Source organism: Delphinapterus leucas, chromosome 10, assembly GCF_059928025.1.
Source record: "Delphinapterus leucas isolate spDelLeu-1000000601 "Yukka" chromosome 10, BTC_Dleu_Yukka2, whole genome shotgun sequence".
Taxonomy (NCBI): Eukaryota; Metazoa; Chordata; class Mammalia; order Artiodactyla; family Monodontidae; genus Delphinapterus; species Delphinapterus leucas.
Window position 1 is genome coordinate 53895568 of NC_143138.1, and position 20959 is coordinate 53916526.

The following is a 20959-nucleotide window of genomic DNA, read 5'->3' on the forward strand; positions in this document are numbered from 1 at the left end:
TGTGTGTGTGTGTGTGTGTGTGTGTGTGTGTGTCTTATGTAAGGCAAGGCAGCTCAGGAGTAGGTAATGACTGACTTTTTTTTTTTTACATTTTATTTATTGGCCATCCCACAAAGCTTGTGGGATCTTAGTTCCCCAACCAGGGATTGAACTCATGCCCCCTGCAACAGAAGCGCCGACCACCAGGGAATTCCCTGTAATGACTGACTTTAGATTTGAAAAATGAGTTAGCCAGACAAAGAATGCGGTGAAGAGTGAACCCCAGTATTCACAAGGCATTTTATCCAGATAATGAATGAGGGTGCTCTGGGGCAGGGAGCCAGCCAGAGGGATATTGCACTGAAAAGCAGGGCAAGGTCAAAGTGCTTTCAGCCTGCCTTTGACCTTTATCTTGGAGGCAGTGCAGGGCCACTGGTGACTGCACGTTTTATTGTGAAGATTCTCAGGATTAGAGCTGAAGAGGTGGTTTGACCAGTGCAGGCTGTTTGATTCTCTGCAGTTGGGAGCAGGTTCTTGTCCTAGAAGCAGAGGAAGAATCACTTTTCTTTTCTGAACACACCTTGGTTCTCCGAGAAATCACACTAGGAGAAATAAACTTGGCCTCACGTCACATCTTCCATTAAGATAAGATCTAGGTGGAGCAAAGATTTAAGTATTAAAAAAATAAGGTCATAAAGTATTAGTAGAAAATATGAAAATAGTTTTAATCTCAAAATGGGCAAGACTTTCCCAGAAGTCATAGTAAAAGAGATTGATGTATTTGACCACCTAAAGCAAAATAGAAATAAAAAACACCTGCACTGCAAAAAAACACCACATACAAAGTAAAAAAACCAACAACAAATTAGGAAAAACTATTTGCAATGTGTGGCAGCCTTGCTATCTGGCTATTTAGTTTTCCTAACATTATTTTGTTGAAAAAAATATTTTTCTTACTGATTCAGAATATCATCTTTATCATATGTTAAATGTTTATCTATTTATACACACATTTATTGATGGATATTTTGGGGGGCTTTAAATTCTGTTCCTTTCATCTATCTGTCCTTTCATGTACCAGCACCATATTAACTTAATTACTGTAGTATTGTAATATATCTTAATATCTGGCAGTCCTCTCACATTGCTTTTATTTCTTTATTGAAGTATCATTGATTTACAGTGTTGTGTTAGTTTCAGGTGTACAGCACAGTGATTCAGTTACACAGATATATATACATACACACACACATATATATACTTTTTCAGATTCTTTTCCATTATAGGTTACTACAAAATATTGGGTATAGTTCCCAGTGCTATACAGCAGGTCCTTGTTGGTTATCTATTTTATATATAGTAGTGTATGTTAATCCCAACCACCTAATTTATCCCTCCCCCCCTTTCCCCTTTGGTAAGCATAAGTTCATTTTCTGTGTCTGTGGGTCTATTTCCATTTTCACATTGCTTTAAAAAAAAAAATAACCATTAAGACACACGATTCTACTTTTCTATAAAAGGCGTTGGGGGCTTCCCTGGTGGTGCAGTGGTTGAGAGTCCGCCTGCCGATGCAGGGGACGCGGGTTCGTGCCCCGGTCCGGGAGGATCCCACATGCCGCAGAGCGGCTGGGCCCGTGAGCCATGGCCGCTGAGCCTGCGCGTCCGGAGCCTGTACTCTGCAACGGGAGAGGCCACAGCAGTGAGAGGCCCGCGTACTGCAAAAATAAATAAATAAATAAAAGGCGTTTGTCGAACAGCCCTGAGTATGCCGACCGGGAGCACACCCAGCGCCGCCTGGGCCTCACCTGGCTGCAGCTTTGCCCGGTGCCCTCCAAAGCCTCCAGTAGCCCCAGTGCTAGGCCCACACCGTGCTTTGTTTCGTGACTGAGGGCTTCGGCCGTGGGGTCTGAGCCGTCCTCCCGCCGAGTGAAGGGGGCGGGGCAGTGATTCTGCGCAGAGTAAATGGTCCTATGAGGAGCACAGGTGTTTACACTTGACCCAGCTGCAGCCTCACTCTCAAAATCGGGTCCTCCCTTCAGTACGGTGAGAACTACGGGGAGAATCTGCCACGCCCCAGGTTCCGCCCTCGTGGTCTGACACGGGCCCTACCCTGGAGGCTGCTGTGGGAAGAGGGTCCGCCCTGGCGCCTGGGTGTCTCTGAAGGCCCCCGCGGTCCGTGGAGCTGATTCCTGGTAAGTTGTTTCTTTTGGGTAGCACCTTGAAAGACGCTCTTGTTCGGCTCCACGGTGGCCTGGGCCGAGCTGTTGGTGGCAAACTTTATGCAGGCATAGCCCTTGGGGTGTTGGGAGAGCTTGTTGCACAGGATGGCCACCTGGAGTATCTCGCCGCAGTGGTTGAAATAGGCCTCCAGCTCCTGGGCCGTGCCGCCGTAGTCCACATTGCCCATGTAGTTGGATCTGTGGTCGGCCTCCACCTTCTCCATGGGGGTGTCTGGCTTGGGGCTCAGCAGCTGCCCGGCCAGCAGGGCCCCGGCGTCTTCCTTTTCCCCCTCTGGGCCCTGGGCCTGCTCCATGGCCCACAGCTTCAGTTTCATGGCCTCCAGCTCCCGGTCCGGTACCGGGCACTCGGCCAGGTCCTCCTTCTCCAAGAGAGACGGCAGGAAGCCCGCGTCTTCCTCGTCCTTTTCCCCCGCTTCCCCTGTCTCCTCCTCCTCCCTGTCTCCAGCTCTGGGGCCCAGAGGGGTCTTCCCGGCCCGGCGGCACCAGGCCCCGCAGCCCTGGGCCTCGGGGTTGGAAGCCCTCTGTCAGGCCTCTGTGGTGTGTGGGAAGAGAGCGCGGCTGAGGAAGGGCCACATGGCGGCCGGGGCAGGAGGGGAGATAGGCCAGGCCTCTGCTCACCTTCACGCCCTCACACTGCTTTTATTTATTTTTTAATTAAAAAAATTATTTATTTTATTTATTTTTGCCTGCATTGGGTCTTGTTGCTGTGCTTGGGTTTTCTCTAGTTGCCGCGAGCTGGGGCTACTCTTTTTCTTTTTTTTAGCGGTACGTGGGCCTCTCACTGTTGTGGCCTCTCCCGTTGCGGAGCACAGGCTCCGGACGCGCAGGCTCAGCGGCCATGGCTCACGGGCCTAGCCGCTCTGCGGCATGTGGGATCTTCCCAGACCGGGGCACGAACCCGCGTCCCCTGCATCGGCAGGCAGACTCTCAACCACTGGGCCACCAGGGAAGCCCTGGGACTACTCTTTGTTGCGGTGCGCGGGCTTCTCGTTGCGAGGCTTCTCTTGTTGCGGAGCACGGGATCTAGGCGCGCCGACTTCAGTAGTTGTGGCTCGTGGGCTCTAGAGCTCAGGCTCAGTAGTTGTGGCGCATGGGCTTAGTTGCTCTGCAGCATGTGGGATCTTCCTGGACCAGGACTCGAGCCCGTGTCCCCTGCATTGGCAGGCGGATTCTTAACCATCTGCGCCACTGGGGAAGCTCCCTCACCTTGCTTTTAAAAGGAGACTTTTCTTAAAAACGTTTGCTTGGGTTTTTTTGTTTGTTTTGTTTTTTTGCATTTGAGGTATTTCCTATTTAAGAATATGGCACATCTTCCCATTAATGCAAGTCGTTTTTTGGTGTGCATCCCTCAGGGGTAATTTAAATTTTCTTCACATCAATTTTGCACATCTTAGGTTATTTCTGTATATTTTATCCTTCTTGGTTACTATAAATGAGATATTTTCTTCCTTGATAATTCTAACTGGCTATTAAATTCTTTACATTAATTTTGTATCCATTCAGCCTACAAATTTTTTTTATTGTCTTGGACTTTTATTGGTTGATAATCATACCAACTACAAATAACTTTGCCTCCACTTTTAAATTTTTTTATACTTTATATTTCTCTTTATTGTTGATTGCTTTGATTAGTATTTCCAGAACCATTGTAAATAATAAGGGTGATAGTGGACGTTCTTATTTTGTTCCTGGCTTTAATGGGAGTGCTTCTTGTGTTTTCCCATTAAACGTGAGGCTGGTTTAAAAAATAGATATAGATATATACCTGTTACATTAGGTAAGCATCCATCATTAGTAACCTTCAGTATAGCCAATTCTTTGGGTTAGCCAAGTATCTGTGTGTGTACCTTTTCCCTCTGTAGAACATCCCCACCCCCTAATGGGAATAGAGTCCCACTTGGGTCAGCTTCTAGGTGAACAGCCAGGATCTGTGGGTGATGCTCAGTCCTGTCCATCAGACCAGGATAGTCTTCCCTTGATTTGTTTTTCAGAAATTGTCAGTTGGTCCTATCTTTATTTTATGAGATTAAGTTTTTTTCAGTCCACAGTATGAGAAGATCAAATTTAGAATCATAATTTATTTTGTTGAGTTGTTTTGTTTTTAAAAAAATTAAATTCATTGTTGAGGTTAATTGTGTCATGGAGGGAACAATATATGCTAGGAACCAAAATAATTAAAAATGTAAAACTTTTTACAAATATATAAAATATTCAACGTTTTATTGAAGAGGTTTGGCTCTGAATGTCACAGCACAAATCCTACAGACTCACTAGGTGGAGATATCTGAGGACCAACAGAAAGCAGGCTGCTTCCTCAGAGCATCTCCCACCCATCCTCCCAAAAAGATAGTCTTCCCTTGATCTGGTGGTCTTTAAACTAAAAGGGAAATGATCTAATCACAGCATGGCCAATATGTAGTAACTCAGTGGACACAGGTTAATCACAACAGGAACTCCGTGTTGAAAAGGGAAAATGGGAGATATGATAGACATTGGTCCATGGCAGAAATTACACTGGGCTATGACAAATATTCCCTTTTCTGGCTATAGAACACATTTCACTGGTTCGTCCATTTGGACCACTTCATTCTGCTCCCTGGGAAAAAGTCATTGTCTTCTGAAATCCCCAGCTCTGCCTGTGGGCAACTTTCTTCCTTGTCTTTTATTGTTAAAGACCATAAATGCACTGACTTCCAGTCAACTTAGATTGCTAGCCACAGACAGAAAGTACCTCTCCTAGCAGAATTATGTCCTCTTCCATCTGTGTTTGTGATTGGCTGGCTTTAGACTGAGTTAATCTCCCTTGTAATGTTGGGTGGAAGGAAAGAAAAAGACAGCTAAAGTCCATCAAAATTTGGAATTTTCCCCAATGCTTCACCTTCATTGGAAGGTTGTCTGTCTTCCAAGGTACCATGAGTGATGGTTTAACCAAGAGCTCTGTGTGGAATAACAAGTCATCATATGACCAGCTTGTGATGCCATATTTTATGTGAGATGTTAGTAATTGCTGGGTACCTCTTACTCAACAATGTTAAAATGTAAAAAAATGGCCCATGGCGATTGTAATGTGCCCTCAATTATAAGATGCAAATCAATTTCAGAAATGTTAAAATGGACAAAAAAATGTGCACCTTAGATATGATGAGATATCACGTCTGCACCTTTGCCATCGGCTGTCCCACTGGCTCCACTTGGACAGCGTCTCATTTATGCTTTGCTATCTGAGGCTCCCCACCTGCGGGTACCAAATTCTGTTTAAATTAGAATGAACTATTGTTGTTCTGTCATCTACAACATTCCTTTTCCACTTGTGGTCCGAGGCAGCTGCTCCAGCTCCAGGAGTCATGACCACTTTTCCAGCAGCAGGAAGGAGAGAAGGGAATAAAAGGGACATTCTCTTTCCCTGTAAGTATATGTCCAGGAAGTTGCTCAGACCATTTCTGCTTTATATCCCATTGTGTGGAACTTAGTTACATAGTCACACTTAGCTGGGAGAATGTAATTTTATTCTAGGTAGCCAAGTACCCAGCTAATATTCAGGTGTTTGATTACTGTAGAAAGAAAGGATGAAACCTGGGGAGAACTAACTGTTTCTAAAGGTTTGTAAGATAATCTGTAAAAAAGTTCCTCTTTTTCTGTGGGCAGGGGGTGCCCATGCCATGCGGCTTATGGGATCTTAGTTCCCCGACCAGGGATTGAACATGGGCCCTTGTCAGCGGAAGCGAGGAGTCCTAACCATGAGACTGCCAGGGAATTCTCAAAAAATTCCTCTTTTTATTAAGAATGAAATCATCCTAAGAATGTATGCAATTTCATTACATGCCTTTTAAGCATCTCTGGAGATGTTTAATCCCGAGCCCCCGACTCAGTCTGGGTCCCTTGTCCTATAGTGTAGGACACAGGCTGTCACTCTGAAGTCCATAGCAGCTTTGCACAGTAGAATCAAGCTTTTGTTTTTGTGATTCCTTGATTCAAATCCAGTCTCACCAGCAGCATGCGGACCCCACCAGCGAGAAAAGGGATCATGTTTGCTTTGCTCGCCACTGGTAGTCTAGCATCTAACACAGAACCCCGCATATAGTGGGCGCTTGGTAAATTTCCAAAGAATACACGAGTGAATGAACAGTTTCGGTTTTGTGTGAGGTTTCTCAGGAAAATTGCGAATATCTCTCTGCCCTCTGCCCCCTGCCCCCCAGCCCACGGCTCCTTCCCACGTGCAGTAGCTCTGATGAGACAGTTAATAGGACAGGTGGGTGGCTTCTGGTGTGAAGGCTGCAGCTTCCAGGCCCACCTCCCAGGGTCTGTGTGGACATGAGGAGCTTTGAATTAATGGTGGAGGGGAGCCCTGAGAGCTTTTGCAGACAATTCTGGGGAGAGTGCACAGAGCCCTCGGCAGGGCCAGGCTGTGAGGCCATTAGCCCTGGGGACAGGGCCTGATGGAGAGCCCTGTCCAATTACCGGGAGTGCAGGTGGCAGGAAGGTGTGGCCAGGTTCACATGAGTCCCAGGCTGCTGGCGTGTCATCTAATGTGGCAGGCCCAGCGTGACCCTCCAGCCTTGTGGAGCAGAGCGATGCCAGTTAGCATTTTTTGACTCTGGCAGGACCAGCAAACCGGGCCGAGGCATCTTTTCTTGTCAACTCATTAAGGGTTGGGCTGGGGCCACAGGAAACCTGCAAATTCAGGCCTCTTAGCAGGAGAGAAGGCCTGGGGCATTTCCTCAGCTGCTCATCCTCTCCCTTCTTTGTGGCTTCCCTCTTGCTCTCTTGGGGTTGGCAGGGGGCTCCAGGGGAGGCTGGAGGAAAGAGAGTGTGAGGTGGTAGGGAAAAGATGGCACAGAGGCTACCTCCCTGAAGTCTCAGTGTCTCCCTGCCTTTCTCAGAGACCCACAGGTCTGAGGGGCTGTGAACCTGCAGCTGCAGACCTTTTATCAATCCAGAATGTTCTCTTGACAAGTTGGTTCAGTGTTACCAGCATTTATAGAACTTCTGCTGTGTACCAGGCCCTGTGTTGGGCTCTGGAGGTCCCGCGGTGTCCAGACATGTAAGCAGGTGTCCTCGATGTGATGAGACATGGGAAGTGATACAGGCATATCCTTGACAGCAGGTATACCCAGGAGAAGATGCTTGGGTCGAGGCAGATACCCGGGAAGCTTCTAGGGGAGTAGGGACTTGAGCAGGCTTCACAAAATGAATGATGCTTGGCCGATGGACAGGGGTGCCCAAACAGAAAAGTCACAGGGGAGCCAAGCAGCATGGCGCACTTTGAGAACTACCATACCCCGTGCTGCTCCAGGTTAAAGTGTACTGCTCACTTACCAAGCACCAGGGAGGGGAAGGTTCTCAGTGTTTTCAAGGCTCCATCTCTTTTAGTCCTCACAGTATCCCTGAGAAGGAAGAACCATTGTCCCATCTCACAGTTCAGGGCCTGGGGCACAGGGAGGTTAAGTGACGTAGCCAGGATTCATCATTAATTAGTAGTTAGTAAGGAGTGGACTAGGCTTGTTGGACCTTAAAGCCCAGAGGGATGATAGTGGTGGCAGCAAAAATCTAACAATAGTAGTTAACACTCACTGCATACTCACTAAGCGCCAGATACTGCGCTAAGCATTATTTCACTTAATTCTCAACACATGCAAGTCTGTCCTGTTTTATCCCCACCTCACAGAAGAGGACGCTGGGGAATGGTTAAGGGATTGAAGCCCTTTACCAGTGGGTGAAGGTCTGCTCCCAGGCAGCCTTAAAGCAAAGCCTGTGTTCCTAACCACTTCCCTTTTCTGGGTGTCTTTTCCTGGAAGGGCAGAGTGAGGGAAGGCGAGTCTGGAGAGGCAGGCTGAATGGCCCCAGACCCCGGAGGGCCTTGTGTGCAGCACACAGGCCCACAGGCCACGAAGCATGGCAGTCATGGAGTCGGGCTGCCCGCTGCAGGGCCCACGGCTGCAGTGGGGGCCTGCTTTGGAAGGGCGGCCCCAGGATCTCTTCCATGAGTCCAGCTGGGGTCCAGTGTCCTTGAGTTCCACTTTTCTCCTCTAACTAGACTGTCAGGATCTGCCGGGGTGTGGGCTGTGCCGTCTGTTTTGCCGTGGTCTCTTCAGTGGCTGCTGAGCTCTTAGGGTCACATCACGATCTAGTGATGGAATGACTGCAAGGGTGGAAGCAACTAGCCTCACTGCTCAGGCTTCCCTGGGTTGCCTTGGTCCCAGCCAGAGCAGCCTCTGTCCATTGAGCCTCGTGCTTCCTGAGCTCGGCACCTTAGCTCACGAGCCTGCTCCTCCAGCCTCCCCATTTCAGTAACTGGCGGCACCAGTGTTGATGGTTAATTTTATGTACCAACTTGACTGGGCCACAGGGTGCCCAGATATTTGGTCAATCATTATTCTGGATGTTTCTCCAAGGGTGTTTTTGGATGAGATTAACATTTCAATTGGTAGAGTAAAGCAGATTGCCCTCCGTAATGTGGGTGGGCCCCATCCAACCAGCTGAAGGCCTGAGTAGAACAAAAGGACGGACCCTTCCCTAAGTAAAAAAAATTCTCCAGCAGACTTCTTTGGGCTTTATCTGCACCATCGGCTCTCCCGAGTCCCAAGCCTGCCCACCCACACTGCAGATCTGTACTGTGGCCCCCATAATTGCATGAGCCAATTCCTTAAAATAAATCTCTTTCTTTCTCTCTCTCTATATATACACATTCTATGAATTCTGTTTCTCTAGAGAAGCCTGACTAATACAATTGTCCTCCCAGCTGCTCAAGCAGAAACAGAGGCGTCATCCTCTCTCATTACCTACGGCACTGAATCAGTCACCAAGTCCTGTGGCTATCACTTCTCAAAGCGGTCCCGTGCCCGTCCACTTCTCATCACATCACTGACACCTCCTAGGCCAGGGCAGCAGCCCCTCCCCCTGGGTGGCAGCAGCACTCACTAATTGGTCTCTGAGCTAGTCCTGCCCCTTCTCCACACAATGTTCACACAGCAGCCAGAGTAGTTCTTACAAAGGCACATCTCACCCTGTCACTCGGCTGTTAAATCCCTTCAAAGGCATCCCATGGATCTCAGGATAAAGCTGTGATATCAGTTAGGTTTTGCTGCCTAACAAATGATCCCAAACATAGATACTAACAGGCATGTATGGCTTATGATTTGTAACTTGGTCTGGACTCACCAGGGTGGTTCTTCTGGGCTTGTCTGGGCTGACTCATGATTCTAGGGTCAGCTGGGAACAGTCTAGGAGGGACTCAGCTTGGATGGCTGGGCTTTGTTCCACATAATCTCTCACGCTTCAGGATCTGGGAAGTGTTCTAAGAGAAAGAGAGAGTAGAGGCTCAAGGCATCTCGAGGCCCAGGCTCAGAACTGGCATATCACTTCCTCTGCATTCTTTTGGCTCAATCAAGAGAAAAGTCCAGGTCAGATTCAAGGGGTGGGGAGGTGGATTCCAGTTCTTTTTTTTTTTTTTTTTTTTGCGGTACGCGGGCCTCTCACTGTTGTGGCCTCTCCCGTTGCAGAGCACAGGCTCCGGATGTGCAGGCTTAGCGGCCATGGCTCATGGGCCCAGCCCCTCCCCGGCATGTGGGATCTTCCCAGACCGGGGCATGAACCCGTGTCCCCTGCATCGGCAGGCGGACTCTCAACCACTGCGCCACCAGGGAAGCCCGGATTCCACTTCTTGATGGGAGGAGCTGCAAAATCACATTGCAAAGGGGCTAGACTCTGGTAGGGGAATAACTGTAGCCACTTTTGCAACCGACCACAGCCCCAAACCCTTACCCTGGCCTATACAATTCTTTGTGATTTGGTCCCTGTCCTCTACTTCTTGGCATTCCAGCCCCAAAGGCCTCCTTTCAGTCCCTTGAAGCTGCCCAGCTCTTCCCACTCCCGAGACTACACACATGCTGATCCTTTTGCCTGAAATGCCATTCCTTCATTCAGCTGGACAATTGGTCGTCATCTTTCAGGTCTCAGCTCAAATGTTGCTTTTTCGGGAAAATCTTCGTTGACTAATCTGGACTAAGTAGATCAGGTTCTCCAGTTATAAATTCGCAGTGTACATCATTCTTTTCTCAGTAGCGCTCACAACAGTTGGAATTAAATAATTATTATTTTGAATGTTTGTGTCATATGTGTTTCCTCCTAGACTGTAAACTCCATGGACTTCAATTAATTAACTCATCTGTTTACCGAATGTTTATTAAATGCCGATTCTGTGCTAGGCATTGTGCTGAGGTGCTGGGGATATGGGTGGTGAAAAAATAGACCCAATTCCTTTCTCAGGGAATTTGTAATCAGATGGGGACACCAACATTAAGAAGTAATTACCAAAGCAAAAGTAAAATTGCAGTGGAGATAGTTCTACAAAGAAGGGTTACATGGTGCCATGGGGCAATTTGACAGGTAGGAGGGCAGGGAAGGTTTTGCTGTGGGCTGAGATGTGGAAAGTAAGTGTCAATTAGGCAGAGGTGGAGGGTGGAGTGGGTGGAGTGAGACAGCTGTGACCCCACTTCTGGTGGGAGGGAGAATGTGGGGTACAAAGGACTGACAAGGGAGGCTGGAGGGCAGAGACAGAGGGCCAGACATTGTTACAGCACAAGCTTTGGGAGTTAGACTGGGTGTTCTCTGCTGGGTTGGGGGATACCATGAACTTGGCTTTGAACATGATGAGTTTAGGGTAACTTGGAGATATTCAAAGGTTTCTCTAGAGCAGGCAGTTTTACAGGTTTGGAGTTCAGAGGAGGGGTCTGAGCTGAAGATATATGTGGGGTGGTCATAACTAAAGCTGCAGTCATACATAAGACCCTCTATGGGGTGGCATATGAAGGGTGGCAGCTCTTCGTTTTTTTGCTTTTTTTTTTTGCGGTACGCGGGCCTCTCAGTGTTGTGGCCTCTCCCGCTGCGGAGCACAGGCTCCAGACGCGCTCAGCGGCCATGGTTCACGGGCCTAGTCGCTCCACGGCATGTGGGATCTTCCCGGACTGGGGCACGAACCCGCGTCCCCTGCATCGGCAGGTGGACTCTCAACCACTGTGCCACCAGGGAAGCCCAGCTGTTCATCTTTTGTGTGCCTTGGATTCCTTTGGTAGTCTGGGAATGCCTATGATTTTAAATGTGTGAGATAAAATGTATAAGATAACAATGGAAACCAATTATGTTGAAATACAGTTATCAAAATACTAAAAATAAATTTGTGATATAGAAGTATAGATATTTCTTTATTAACTCATTAAATAACAATACCCAGTGGCAGTTCTAATAATTACTATAATTGTAAAGTAGTGATGAATACAGATTTCGAGAAGTCTGCTACAGCTGTTGTGTGGGATGAAGATCCCTGGAATTTTTCTTGAGGACGAGGTGACAGGTTCTGCTAATACTGCTGTGGTTTGTTGTTTGCATTCATAATTGAAGGAATTGCTAAATGTCAGTAAGAGGAAAGTGAAAAAGAAGATGCAGTTTTTTTCACATCCAAGTTCACTGACCCCCTAGGGGCCTGGGGACCCCAGGTTAAGACCCTTTGGTCTAAATCAAGAGGAAGAGAGTGCTTAGGATGCTAGGATAGGGTCTTGGGCCAAGCAGAGGAGGATAAGGCTGAGAAGGGCTGGAAGGGAGACCTGGCAGGTAGGGGGGAAAATGAGTTTTGTCTGTAAAATCCATGGAAAACCAGTGATCCATGAAGGGGGTGGTCAGTTATGTCAAATGCTGAAAGTTCCACGACGTAAGGACTGATAAATGTCTGTTGGATTTGGTGGCTTTGCAGGGAATATTTGTCTTGCTTATTGCTTAATTCCTGGTGCATTTCAGGGCTCATGGTGGGCATTCAGTATTTGTTGAAGGTGAGGATGAGTTGCTATCTCTCCTCATCAGGTCCTGTGGGAACTTGTCTGCCTGATGGAACAGTCAGTGGAGCCTGCAGACACTTCCTGAAATCGATTTCCTGACCAAGGGTACTGTCTACAGGGATCAGTGAACCCCCAGAGTTTTGGAGGCTCTCATCTGTGAGCCACGCCCTTAGGATGGAAGATAAAGCGGCCCCTCCCCATCTAGGATGGTTGGGTTTCAGGCCATGGCCCTCAGGATGGCGCTCACTCTGCCCTGTCCACAGCCACCAGGTTCTCCCATAGAGTTACTGATACTCAGAGCTGGATGTCACCCAGTGGAGGTGACTTCCTCTGAGGGCTCACCTTCGTCTCTGCATTCTCTGCTAGTGCCTGGTGCCCGCGGGGTGGACCCCTGTTTTTGAGAGGTGCTCTGTGTGTGCTGGGAGGTCTGGATTATCACTGCAGATCTCAAGCCATTTGTCCAGTCTCCCCACTCGACGGCATCTTCCTGTGAAGTGGGTCACTTCTGCTCCAGTGCTACGGGGTGAGGGAACCTCACTGAGTCGTGCAGCGTCACCGTAAGTGAAGTGGCCGTTATGAGTTTCTGTCAGGAAGGTTTTGCTTGTAGATCTGAACTGTTTAAAACAGCAGAACAGCCTAAGATGGTGGCTGTGCCAGTGGAGGCAAGAACTTGGCAATGAGAATAACACAGCTTGGGATTTAGTAAGGATTTAACACTCATTCAGTTCAGGGGTTTCAAGCTGTGCTTCAGCGATCCCAGAGGGCTCCAGGATGGGGATAAGAGAGACCCACCAGGTGGGACTCAGGACCTGCACGACCCACTGGAGCATCTCCCTTATATATTGGAACATCTCTTATATACGCTGAGCACCTCTATAATCTCATTGGTCTCAAGAAAGAATTCTGCTGCTCAAAATTTTGAAAATCACTGATTTAGTCCAACTCCCTTATTTGATACAAAAGGCGACTTAAGCCCAAAGAGATAGAAGGCTGAGCCCAAGGTCATGTAGATAGTTGGCAGCAGAGCTAGAACTGGAACTCAGGTCACACAGATAGTCTTTTTTTTTTTTTTTTAACATCTTTATTGGAGTATAATTGCTTTACAATGGTGTGTTAGTTTCTGCTTTATAACAAAGTGAATCAGCTATACATATACATACATCCCCATATCTCCTCCCTCTTGTGTCTCCCTCCCACCCTCCCTGTCCCACCCTTCTAGGAGGTCACAAAGCACTGAGCTGATCTCCTTGTGCCAAGTGTCCATCGATAGATGAATGGGTAAAGAAGATGTGGCACATATATACAGATAGTCTTTTTTGTGGTTTGATTACATAAATACTTATGAAGTCATACATATTACCATTTATTTGTGTATGTAGACACCATGCTTATACATGCATTGTTTCTCCTAACTGCACGCCCCCATGGTGAGTTTGTTTGCTCTGAAAGGTGTTTGGGGAAGGGTGCTTAGGAGTCTTAAAATCTGGAAGCTCTTTTTGACTTTTCTGGCTGAAGAAGCACAAGGTAGATTGAGCAGATCTATGAAGATGTCGAGTGTTTTCCACATACAGAGAAAAGAACCCCCAAAGAAAATGGTCCAACGAGGTTAATAAAGGTCCAGCATTCCTTGGAGACCTGGGAAATTAGTCTGCCAGTGAAAACCTCAGAGGGGTTAATGGAAATTGTGAAGCAGCAGCTCTGCATATTGAAAAGTCTAAAAGTAGCCCCGGAGCCACCTCCTGCACCGGGATAGCCTCCATACTAATTTCAGCCGCTTTGTGCCAGGCTGGCCCAACCTGGATTTCTTCGAGCTACATTCAGAAAACCCCTGCAGTGCCCTCAGCCATGAGCAAAAGAGTGGGGGGAGCTAGATGGAATGTGCCTGGTTATGAATTATGTGCCAAATCCCTTCCCACAGCAAGGGGGCTGTGCCTCTGTGTGTGTGTGTGTGTGTGTGTATATGTGTGTGTGTGTGTGTCTGTGTGAGAGAGAGAGAGAGAGAGAGAGAGAGAGAGAGAGAGAGAGGGAGAGAGAGAGAGAGAGTTTCAGTGTGTGTGGTATCTCAGTTAGCTAGAGCATACAGGCGTCCTGAGTCTTAGAACCCTATTTTTTTTAATCTTCATGAGCCTAGGGCTTGTCTCGTTCAAGCCCCTTATTTTTCACACCAGGACCCTCTAGACCAGAGAGGGTTTATGGAGTTGACCCCCTTCCTCTCTGCTTCTGTAGCTTCCTGTCCTGCTCCATCAAAGCCCATCTCAGCTGGTACCTGTCTGTCTCCCACGAGTCTTGATAGTGGGCACTCTGTCTCATTCAACTTTGATGCCCAGTGCCTGGCGGAGGGTCTTGGCACATTGGAGGTGTTCAGGAAATTTTTGTTTTTAATTAATTAATTAATTTTTCGCTGTGTTGGGTCTTCGTTGCTGCACGCGGGCTTTCTCTACTTGTGGCAAGGGGGGCTACTCTTCGTTGTGGTGTGTGGGCTTCTCATTGCTGTGGCTTCTCTTGTTGCAGAGCACAGGCTCTAGGTGTGCGGGCTTCAGTAGTTGTGGCACATGGGCTCAGTAGTTGTGGCTCGCGGGCTCTACAGCGCAGACTCAGTAGTTGTGGTGCACGGGCTTAGTTGCTTTGTGGCATGTGGGATCTTCCCGGAGCAGGGCTCCAACCTGTGTCCCCTGCCTTTGCAGGCGGATTCTTAACCACTGTGCCACCAGGGAAGCCCCAGGAAATTTTTGTTGATGGATTGATTGACTGAATGAGTGAATGAATGAATGAATGAATGAGTGAGATTTCTTAGGAGAAATCTTCTAAGAGTCAGATTTTCCACAAGGAGAGGCAGGAGGTCATGGGAAAATTTTTTGAGCTGAAGCCAAGCGCTACTTCCTTTTTACAAATTAAGAAACAATAATGGGGACTTCCCTGGTGGTCCAGTGGTTAAGACTTCACCTTCCAATGCAGGTGGGGTTTGATCCCTGGTCAGAGAGCTAAGATCCCACATGCCTAGTGGCCAAAAAACTAAAAAACATAAAACAGAAGCAATATTGTAACAAAGTCAATAAAGATTTTAAGAATGGTCCACATCAAAAAAATCTTAAAAAAAAGAAACAATAATGCCTTTCATTTCTATAACATTTATGATTTCAAAAAATGTTCATTTGATCCTCCTGATAACTTGCGAGAAAGACTGGAGGTGTTTGTTACCCATACCGTATGGATGAGGAAAGTGAGGCCCTGGGAGAATCAACGCTTCCTCAGGGCCACACAGTTGCTGAGAGGCCAGGGTTAAGTCCTCTAGGCATCAGCCAGAGCCTTGTTCTAGAAGCAGGTGTCCTGTTGGATTGTCTTAGAAAACCTTGCAGGAAATCTCTCAGTGAGAGAAATCATGGCCAGGCATTTGATGAAAGAAAACCAGAGTTAGCATCTGTTTAGTGCTTTCCAGACCCTTTGATGTGCTTTCTCACAAATCATCTTGTTGGTCCCCTCCACGCCCCTGAGATGTGTCACTCACATTGTGTAGGCAAGGCAACAGGATCAAAGCCATTGATTTGCTCCAGTCCGCTCACGGATAAATGATGGCATTGGAGCTGGGCCCAGGTCCTCAGTCACCCGAGCCCCAGCTCCAGCATCTGTAGGCCAGGCATCAGCCCAGAGATTGACAGGGCAGGTTTGAGAGCTAGAAGATCTCATAATCTAAGGAACCTGGGTCCCGCACACAAGGTGGTGGGCACTCCTGGGTTAAAGGCTGTGGTGCTGGGAGACTGGTGGGCAGGTTTAGAACCAGAGGAGAGCGGGAAGTTGAGAGAGGAAAAATCCTTTATAAGATGGAAAAGTGAGCAAAACCAGAGGGACAGGAAAGAAATCAGGGATTATACCAGCTGGACATGGGTGGGAAAGAATGATGTAAGCTAAATGCATGTAGACAAACAGAATATAGAGTTCTCCCTCTGAAATGCCTTTCAGTGGCAAAATGTAAAGAGATGTTATTTTTGTATTTGTGACATTTTAGGCTTCAGCTACTTGTAATTGAAAATGAAAAGAGAAAATCCCAAAGCAGCCTAATTTATTCGTTATCGAGTTAAGGAAAATGACAGAGGAAGGACACGGCACTTAGCTGCTAATTGCCATTCTTTGACAACTCACCAAGACCATCCTCAGCTTATTTCAAATAGGCATGTTCTTAACTCCTCATTTCTATCACTGACATCACTGCTGAGGGAAAGGTGGGTGAGAAAAGACCACAGAAACACATCAGGAACCATGAATCACAGCAAGGTGAAGAAAATTAACAGTGTCACAGAGAGGCGGCCCTGGACAGAATGTACAGCCCTTTCGGAGCAAGGGATGGGGGCCCTGGTGGGGCTTCCTGGCCTCTGAGTCCCCTCTGTTCCCCAGATGGCAAGCAGAGTTCCCTCCAGGCCTCAGCCCTGCAATCTGCTTCTTCTCTTTGTTTGAGGTTTTGACTGATCTTGGATGTAATTTTGTCTTCTAGGACTTCCGATAAATCTCCGAGCAGGAAATAATATGATTTTTTTCCTTTCTCCTCCGTGAAAAGAGGGCAGGACCTTACAATAAGTTTCTTTGTGAAAGAGGATGGATTGAGATGTTTGGAGGGTAGGAAGGAATTAAAGGAGGATTGTAAATAAAAGGAGCTTGGTAGTGACTGACGAGTGAATCCCAAACTATCGTGAATAGCTGCTATGGTCAAGTTCCCGTCCCCCAAACCCTAACCATGCATTTCAGCTGCATCCCTACCGCCTCCTCCTCCACCAAGAAATATTCCCAAACCTTCACATGAATGGGTTCAAACCCAAACTGGAACTTATATGCTGTCTAATGCTATTGGATTTGTCAAATATATAATTTTCAAAATGTTCAAAATGCCACTCAAACAAATACAGAATGAAAATGTGTCAAAGATTTGTTGAACTCATTAATTATTGAGGGGACCGAAGGATGTTAAGGATGTTCCCAAGAGAGGGTGGTGACCTTGAGGTCTAACTCTTCCCGGGCAAGGGCCCTCCTTGGCTCTACAAGGCGCCGCAGTGTGGCCGCAGCTTTTGTCTTTGGCTGTCTTGACCCCTGAGGAGGGGTCAGCTGGATGAGGCAGCATCACCCCATCTCCAGGGTGCAGAGAGCTGCCGGCACCCAGCTATTCTGTTGTTAGATTTTTAAAGGAGCACTCGCTTCCCCTCATAGCTCTGTGTTGTCATGTACAGGATGTAACAAATTCTTCCAAGAGGCAGATGAGGCTGTTCTCTTTGGAAACTGAGTTGAATGGGATTGATTTTTAGGTGGCAGCTCTTTCTCAGGCAGGTTTTAGGTAAAAACGGTCAAGAGATGAGATTGTGAGGAATTTTGAAATCGGACTCGAGCGAGTGCCTTGCAAAGACTGTTTTGGAGGCTCACTTGATTCATCTGAACACATAGTAGGTGCAGAACAGTGTCTGCATCATCTCAAGACGGTCCCTTAGGGCAGCAAGGACCCCTTTTCCAGGAGAGGGTGTAGAAGGGCTGGTAGGAAGTGGGGAGGTGTCGTGCTCATTGCTGAGAGCGATTTCTTGCCCTCTCGCCCCCATTTCATATTCCACCTCTTTTCAGAAGATGAATTCGAGAGTATTTCGTCCTATTTCCTCCTCTTTGTGATGACATCACTGTCATGATCCTCATGGTTGGCAGTTTTTGGTGACTCACCACTTTGCTATTTTGGTGGCTGTACATTTCAGGAGATAATTGCCTTCCCCTCCCCCTGAGCACCACACCTGCTCACATTTGGAGACTTCCAGAATGACAGCACCTTGCCAGGCAGCGGCTCCCTGAGCGTGGTGGTGGGAGTGAGAGTAATTATGAATGAAGGAGGGAAGTGACACAGTGGGTGAAAAGACAGGCCTGCTGCCCCAGCTGGGAGCTGTCAGTCCTGACATCACCCCGAGGCTCAGCTCTTCTTATTCAGGAGGAAAAGAGGGAAATTGCCTGGGAATGAAGGCTGCTCACCTGAAACCAAGCTCTACGTAGGTGCTCCAAGTGTTGAAATTCTCCTGAGAGAGAGGGGGCTTCTGAGGAAAACTTCCAGAGCATGGTGTTCTGGGATTTTCTTCTTAATGGGAAAGAGGGTTCCTATCCTTTCTGGGAAATCCCCTAGTTTCTTCTGAGGGAGCCCAGGTCTCTCAATAGGCCATGTTCAAGTTGGCTTGGTAAACCGAGATTCTGGCTCAAACGTGCTTCCTTTCTGACCCATCCTGCTTTAAGAGACAGTAAGTGACCCCAAGTGACCCCTGCAGCCCCCGAATCTCTTGTAATAATCTTCTCTAGAGGCCAAAAGGTAACTTTAAATATATCTGCTCATGGTATATCTTTCATGATGATTTAAAATTCTTTTTTTTCTTTTATTGAAGTATACTTGATTTACAATGTAATGTTAGTTTCAGGTATACAGCAGAATGATTGAGTTATACATATATATCTATTCTTTTTCAGATTCTTTTTTTTTGACATCTTTATTGGAGTATAATTGCTTTACAATGGTGTGTTAGTTTCTGCTTTATAACAAAGTGAATCAGTTATACATATGTTCCCATATCTCTTCCCTCTTGCATCTCCCTCCCCCCCACCCTCCCTATCCCACCCCTCTAGGTGGTCACAAGCACCAAGCTTGTGATCTCCCTGTGTCATGTGGCTGCTTCCCACTAGCTATCTATTTTACGTTTGGTAGTGTATATAAGTCCATGCCACTCTCTCACTTTGTCACAGCTTACCCTTCCCCCTCCCCATATCCTCAAGTCCATTCTCTAGTAGGTCTGTGTCTTTATTCCCATCTTACCCCTAGGTTCTTCATGACGTTTCATTTTTTCTTAGATTCCATATATATGTGTTAGCATACGGTATTTGTTTTTCACTTTCTGACTTACTTCACTCTGTATGACAGACTCTAGGTCCATCCACCTCACTACAAATAACTCAATTTCGTTTCTTTTTATGGCTGAGTAATATTCCATTGTATATATGTGCCACATCTTCTTTATCCATTCATCTGATGATGGACACTTAGGTTGCTTCCATGTCCTGGCTATTGTAAATAGTGCTGCAATGAACATTTTGGTACATGACTCCTTTAGAATTATGGTTTGCTCAGGGTATATGCCCAGTAGTGGGATTGTTGGGTTGTATGGTAGTTCTATTTGTAGTTTTTTAAGGAACCTCCATACTGTTCTCCATATTGGCTGTATCAATTTACGTTCTCACCAGCAGTGCAAGAGGGTTCCCTTTTCTCCACACCCTCTCCAGCGTTTATTGTTTCTAGATTTTTTGATGATGGCCATTCTGAGTGGTGTGAGGTGATATCTCATCATAGTTTTGATTTGCATTTCTCTAATGATTAATGATGTTGAGCATTATTTCATGTGTTTGTTGGTAGTCTGTATATCTTCTTTGGAGAAATGTCTATTTAGGTCTTCTGCCCATTTTTGGATTGGGTTGTTTGTTTTTTTGTTATTTGTTATTGCATGAGCTGCTTATAAATTCTGGAGATTAATCCTTTGTCAGTTGCTTCATTTGCAAGTATTTTCTCCCATTCTGAGGGTTGACTTTTGGTCTTGTTTATGCTTTCCTTTGCTGTGCAAAAGCTTTGCAGTTTCATTGGGCCCCATTTGTTTATTTTTGTATTTATTTCCATTTCTCTAGGAGATGGGTCAAAAAGGATCTTGCTGTGATTTATGTCATAGAGTGTTCTGCCTATGTTTTCCTCTAAGAGTTTGATAGTTTCTGGCCTTACATTTAGATCTTTAATCCATTTTGAGCTTATTTTTGTGTATGGTGTTAGGGAGTGTTCTAATCTCATACTTTTACATGTACCTGTCCAGTTTTCCCAGCACCACTTATTGAAGAGGCTTTCCTTTCTCCACTGTACATTCCTGCCTCCTTTATCAAAGATAAGGTGACCATATGTGCGTGGGTTAATCTCTGGGCTTTCTATCCTGTTCCATTGATCTGTATTTTCTGTTTTTGTGCTAGTACCATACTATCTTGATTACTGTAGCTTTGTAGTATAGTCTGAAGTCAGGGAGCCTGATTCCTCCAGCTCCATTTTTCGTTCTCAAGATTGCTTTGTCTATTTGGGGTCTTTTGTGTTTCCATACAAATTGTGAAATTTTTTGTTCTAGTCCTGTGAAAAATGGCAGTGGTAGTTTGATAGGGATTGCATTCAATCTTTAGATTTCTTTGGGTAGTAGAGTCATTTTCACAATGTTGATTCTTCCCATCCAAGAACATGGTATATCTCTCCATCTATTTGTATCATCTTTAATTTCTTTTTTTTTTTTTAATCTTTATTGGAGTATAATTGCTTTACAATGGTGTGTTAGTTTCTGCTTTATAACAAAGTGAATTCGTTATACATATACATATGCGCCCACATCTCTTCCCCCTTGCGTCTCCCTCCCTCCCACCCTCCCTATCCCACCCCTCCATGCGGTCACAAAGCACCGAGCTGATCTCCCTGTGCTATGCGGCTGCTTCCCACTAGCTATCTACCTTACATTTGGTAGTGTATATATGGCCATGACTCTGTCTCGCTTTGTCACAGCTTCCCCTTCCCCTTCCCCATATCCTTAAGTCCATTCTCTAGTAGGTCTGTGTCTTTATTCCTGTCTTACCCCTAGGTTCTTCATGACATTTTTTTCTCTTAAATTCCATATATATGTGTTAGCATACGGTATTTGTCTTTCTCTTTCTGACTTACTTCACTCTGTATGACAGACTCTAGGTCCATCCACCACATTACAAATAGCTCAATTTCATTTCTTTTTATGGCTGAGTAATATTCCATTGTATATATGTGCCACATCTTCTTTATCCATCCATCTGACGATGGACACTTAGGTTGTTTCCATCTCCTGGCTATTGTAAATAGAGCTATAATGA

General features: G+C 46.4%; 1 pseudogene; it reads right to left on the reverse strand.

Moving 5' to 3' along the window:
* Positions 1-312: 312 nt before the first annotated feature.
* Positions 313-2987, reverse strand: LOC149748238 (embryonic polyadenylate-binding protein 2 pseudogene; annotated as a pseudogene).
* Positions 2988-20959: the final 17972 nt, after the last annotated feature.